Source organism: Sminthopsis crassicaudata, chromosome 2 (assembly GCF_048593235.1).
Source record: "Sminthopsis crassicaudata isolate SCR6 chromosome 2, ASM4859323v1, whole genome shotgun sequence".
Taxonomy (NCBI): Eukaryota; Metazoa; Chordata; class Mammalia; order Dasyuromorphia; family Dasyuridae; genus Sminthopsis; species Sminthopsis crassicaudata.
In genome coordinates this window covers 241,625,438-241,631,906 of record NC_133618.1, presented here as the reverse complement: position 1 = coordinate 241,631,906, position 6,469 = coordinate 241,625,438, and positions in this window count along the sequence as shown.

Below are 6,469 nucleotides of genomic sequence, written 5' to 3'. Positions count from 1 at the left end.
TGCCATCAATAATGGCAATTAAAGTTTCAATATGAATCTGGTTACTATTTCTTACTATACCAAACATACATTTTAGTTCTGAAAGGGAATGCTTTCATTGACAAGTTTTATGATTGCTAAGTAATTTTGATAAAATGAAATTTGGGCAAAAGTTTAAAGTATGGTGTGAAATCTACAAATGGTGTCAGGATCATAGGAAAAAGTGATGAATGATGATCAGTGTGACTCTGCTTACTGACAGCAAAATGCCATCTTGCTAGCAAATTTTATTGTTGTCATTTTGTCATTTTCTTTGGTTTGTATTCTAAGAATTATTAAATGGAAATATTATTATACATTTAATGGTGAATTATCAAAAAGAACCCAGGTAGTATTGCTAAAGAATACTAATTCATGTTCAAGAAGCTAAAAACTTGAGAGGAACTACTCTAGATTTGGGAAGTATCTCCTGGCTAAGGAGTCTTGGTGTCTAAGAATAGGATTTGGGTTTCTATATTGGGTTGGAATATAGGTAGCTAATCAGAGGGGCTATATATCTAATGAAGACAGGGTATTTATCTGAAGTTGTATAAATCTAAGACTTTAGTCTGAAAAGAGACAGAAAATTTTGTATATTCCGCTAGCATTAAAAATACCTATAGTGTAAAAAGAATTAGTTGAGACACAGCTAAGAAAATAATAAAAATGAAAAATCCAGGAAGAGGAGTCTGTAGTAAAAGTCCATGGCTTCTGATGTCCACATACATGCCCTGAATTTGTGTTTGAGCAAGCTAAGAATTCTAAAAACAAGGGAAAATATGAATTTGACTATAACTAAGACTGAGTTAACCCTTATCACTAAAAGAAATTAGCATGTTATAATGGGTGGAGTTCTTGTGCTAGTCATTAAAGCTAGATTTGAATCCTGTTTCAGTTTTTTTTATCTGTAAAATAAGGAAAATGGCAATTTTATGTTTGTAAGGGTCAAATAAGGCATACAACGTTTTGCAAACTGTAAAGTATCCAATTTCTTTTTTTTTTTTTACAAGGATATTAGGTCATTACTTAGTTTGTAGCAAATAATTTTATAATTTTATAATTTCATTATTCTCGGAAAGGTGTGAACTAAACAATATTATAATGCTGTGGATTTGCAACTGGCTATATAATTGGACCTCAGGCAGCAATTAATGCTTCAGTGTTAATTTAGAAGGCAGGAACAAGGATTTACTATGCTCCAGTGCATTAGTTAAGTACCTGGGATAGAAACAAAGTCAGAAATTCCCTGCCCTTAAGAAATTTAACATTTTAATAGGTTAAGACATAAAGTTGAAAAGGAGACTGGGAGAAAAGGTATCCAAAAGTCAGAAGCACACTAGGAGGACAATGAAACATGGTCAGCCAGGGTCCATATCCAAAATGAACACCCCCATGGAAAGATCTTATCTGTGGGAGAATGGTAGCAGCACGGTTGAAAGATAGTTCTCTAATGTCACATCCCAAGTATCTCTGGTCTTGTGTTGTTTAATTTTGGTTGTTTTGTTTCATTAGAATGAGGGGCAATGGGGGAAAATTACAGAGGTGGATTTTGACCCAAACTAAGGAAAAACTTCCTAATAATTAGGGCTATTTAAAAGTGAAAATTGGCTATATTGAGAGGTGGTGGATTTTTCTCCCTCCTCACTTTGCCCTCACTCCTACCCTATCCCACACTTTGCCATTTGAGGTCTTCAAACAAAATAGGGGTATTATGTAGAAGAGATTTCTGTTCAGCTACAGGTTGGATTGTGGCTTCTTAAATCTTATGTCATTCATTGCTTATCTTGAAGAGTTTCCTTATATTATGGTTTAGGTCCATGATCCAAATAGATAGGAAAGGGAGAGAAATAGACATTTTAAATTAAATTAAAATTAAGTTAATATAGGGGGTAGCTAGGTGGCATAGTGGATAAAGCACCAGGTCTGGAGACAGGAAAACCTAAGTTCAAGTCATCTTCAGGTTGTCCAGTACTTAACTAGCATGTGATACTGGACTTCAACTTACACCCCCCCCCCCCCTAAAAAAAAATTAAGCCCAAATTTCATTTTTCAGGAGTGATTTACTCCTTCCTAACCCATAACTGCTCAAATCTAATAACTGTTTCAAAAATTATGCTGGCTATGCAAAGCCATGGGCAATGTTTTGATATTTATTTTGTCGTGTAGATAACTGCCTTTATATATGTGTGTATAGATTAATGTTTATTTCAGAGAAGATCATGAAAAATGTTGGGAAATACGGTGCAGGATTAATAATAATGAGGTGAAAGATTTGTAGATTTCACAAAAACCTTAAAGTATTTAAATAGTATGGATCCTTTAACAAGATAAACTGAACACCCCAAATGTGGAGAATACAGAACAACCATATAAAGAATTAAATTAATTCCACCTTAACAGACAGAAAATTACTAGTCATCAATATAGGAATTATTTAAAAATCCGTGTGTCTATTCAAAGAGACAATAGGACTAATACAGGCAAACTACAAGTCAACAGCAATTTAAAAGTTTAAAAATGAGAAGCTAGGGTGAACAACTGCAATAGTTCAAGTAAGGTATTAGTGAAAAATGTGAAATGGAACAAGGTAAAAATATTGATATAGACTATTGCCATCTCTAGGGGAAGATGAACTGATGGAAGTTGACACTCAAGAGGAGATGAAAAGAGTCCCAGAAACTGCCTCAATTCATAATTTAATTGCCAAGGAAAGATAGATGATAGTTAAAAGTTACACTTGTTTGAAATGTAGTTATTTGTAAAACCTAACAGAACAATAAGATTATGAGGAGTATCACCTCAAAACATTAATGGCAGAGGAAGAAATGAGTATGAAGAAATAATATTTATGGATCTCTTTATCAATTTAAGGAAAAATTCATTTATACCTATACTTTCCAATGTTTTTAATAGAAATGAGTTGTACTTTATCAAAAGCTTTTTCTGCACCTATTGATAAAATCATTTTTTTTTTACTATTGTAATATATTATCAGATTTCCTTTTGTTAAACCATCACATCCCTGTATTCATAAATATTGAGAGAGATTTTACAAAAAATTTTTTAAAACTTTTGAGACCAATGGATAGGCAATTATGAAATAATAAGAGATTAAAGTGAGGTGTAAAATGAATAAGTTAAATTACATTAAATTAAAAAGGTTTGTACAAATGAAACAAGTGTAACCAAAATCAAAAGGAAAGCAGAAAATCCTGGGGAAAAGTTTTTTATAGGAAGTTTCTCAAATGTCTTATATACCAAGTTCTACCAAGTCCTAGGTAGGATATCTTCTTTCTCACCACCCCCAGCTTTTCAGCATATTTTTGTGTGTTGTCTTCCTGTAAGCTCCTTGGGGGCAAGAATTATCTCTTATTTGTGAACCTAATAATGCTTAACATAATAGATGTTTAATAAATGTTTTTTGACTACTGACTATTAAAATATGAGAAGGAATACAAACTTCCACTGTACTGGGAAAAAAGTATTTCAATTAGTCAAATAATCAAATGCCTACTATGTGCCAGACACTGTGCTAAGTACTGTGGATACAGAAAGAGGCAAAATACAGTGCTTGCTCTCAAGGAGCTCACAGTGGCTGAGACAGATGATAGAAATGTAAAACAAGTTATACATAGATTAAATAATTAACAGAGGGATGGCACTGCAATTATGAGGGGGTGGGAAAGGCTTCTTTTCAAAGACAGTATTTTAGTGGGAGCTTAAAGGAAGGCAGGAAAGCCAGTAGGCAGAGACGAGGAAGAGCATTCCAGGCATGGCGGGAGAGAGGACAGCAAGAGAAAATTTCCAGAGTTGAGAGATAAAGTATCTTGTTCCTCGAATAGCCAGGAGGCCAGTGTCCTTTTTGAAGTCAATATCCTTCCTGGTAATAAAATTATTAAAAATAATTTAAATAATAAAGTACATAAAAATAAGTATAAAATATACTTATGGCCAGCCGTCTTGGAGGCAAAAAGTATATACTTAATACAATTTAAATAATCAAGACAATTTAGAGCCATGGTACAATATTTCTGAGATTACAGTTACATTTCCTGTGGGGAGCCAGCTATAAGTCGTTTGGAAAACCAAAGCAAGAAGAGATTCCTTGGAGAATTTAAGGGGACTTGGTAAGCCAGTTTCACAGCTAATAATGCATATCTGAGCTCCCCTGGATTCCTGGAGATAAGGTCAAAATGATCAAATATATTTTAGTTTGTGAACAGAGGATCTTTTAAAAGAAAATAAAAAACAGGATAAACCTTGACTAAAAGAACAAGGAAATGTCACAGGTCTTGGTTATACTTTCTGTGGTTTTCTAGCATTTGAGTAATGTATAACAAAAATGTACTTATAATGGGGTATAAAAGGGAAGCTGTAAGAAATAGTCAGTTCCAAGATGTAAACTTGAACTAGCCTGGTCCCATTTATATTTATATTTATTTCACTCACTGCTTCGTCCAATATTCACACCAATTACTGGCAATTGGTACTCAAACAGGGCTAGAGCTAAGGCAATTTCCAAACAAGAGATGGAAAAATTGAAGCAACATTTTACCAAAGAGATTGGAGCATAATAAAAGGGTAAGACGATTATTACCAGACTAATTGGGGGAAAGAATTTTTAAAACAGACAATTTAAAACAAAAATTTTAAAAACTGTTACTATATGGACAAATTTAGTTTAAAGATAGAAACCAACATATACAAAGTACTGAAAAAGATAATTGAAGAAAGAGGATGCTCTATAACTAAAAGACAGCTTGAGGATACTTTAAAATGTGTGGAACATTGCGGGGAGAAGGGCCCTAGATTTAGAAAGATGGAAAAAAATAATAGGAAAACAAGTGGGGCTTAACTGGGATTTTTAACTCCTTTGTTTGGTGGTCGCCTGACTCCAAACTGAACGCAGGTGCCATACCAGAACTTCTGGTAGCTTTTGTGTTTAGCTCTGAATTTGGGACTTTCCATTGAAAAAAAAGAATTGGGGCAGCTAGGTGGTAAAGTGGGTAAAGCACCAGCCCTGAAGTCAGGAGGACTTGAGTTCAAATGTGCCTCAGACACTTAACACTTCCTGGTGGTGTGACCTTGGGCAAGTCACTTAATCCCAATTGCCTCAGCAAAAAATGAAAGAGAAGAACTGGAAAAGAAGAGACCTCAGGGTAATAAAACACAAGCATCCACCACCCCCCTTTTCTCCTTTTCTCTTTCTGGAGCACCAAAACAGAAAGGGAAGAAAATTGGGAGGATACTTTTGAGTATGTTAGGCCTAAATCTGTAGGTAAAAGCTGGAAACAGATTTCTGTGTGGATTCTGCTTTGCACTCTGTGTTCTATGTTAAAAGTTAGCAAGCTTGTGAAAGATAAGAATTCAGTCCAGTATTATGGATATTTCCCCTTCAAACAGCATTTCTGAGATTATAGTCACATCAGTAGATAGATAGGAGGTGATGAAGGCAGTATCAGGGGAGAGAAGAAGGTGTATTTGAGAGATGTTTCAAAGGTGAAATTGTTAAACTATGGCAACAGATGGGAGGGTGGGGAGCGTGATATATAATGAGGAGTCAAAGATAAAACTTAGGCTGTGAGCCTGAGAGACTGGAAGGACAGTGTTGTTTTAACAAGGAGTGTGGAGTTGAGGGAGGGTTTAAGGGGAAAGGTAATGATTATAGTTTTGAATATGCTGAATTTAAAATGTCTACTGGACATCCAGTTTGAGATATCTAAAAAGCATTTGGAGAAGTAAGATTAGAGGTTCCCTGGAGAGGCTGGGCAGTATAGGTAGATTTGAGAATCAACAGCATAGAGATGGTATTTAAAGCCAGGAGAGATAATGAAATCACCAAATGAAGTAGTGGTAGAAAGAGAGAAGAATCCAGGATAGAATGCAGCATAAAAGTCTCTCTTCCCACATGCTGTTTTCCATGCACAAGATAAAATCATACAAGATTCCTTGGTGGATAACAATAAAAACCTTTGTTGGGTAGCTAAATGGCTCAATGGATAGAATGCTGTACCTGGAATCAAGAAACCTGAGTTCAAATTCAGCCTCTGACACTCGGTAGCTGACTGATGCTGGGCAAGTCCCTTAACCTTTATTTAATTTAATCTATTACAGAACATTTCCAGTAGCAAACCATTTCAGTATCTTCACCAAGAAAACCCCATGGACTATACAATCCACAGAATCCCCAAGAGTTGGACACAATGGAAGAGCAAGTTTAATTGGTCGACACATATTTTGCCACATAGATGTCTCTTGGTGTTTTATAGGGTTTTTTTTTTTTTTCTTCCTTGCTAATTTGAAAAATGCAAACAATTCCTCTGCTGCCCATCATTGCTGACTGATATGCCTTTTGATATGAATTATATGATATGTTTCGATAATAATGTATATTAATACATTGGAGATGTAGAGAAGGCTAGTGAAAAGTTAATTGTCTTGCTTTGTCAGT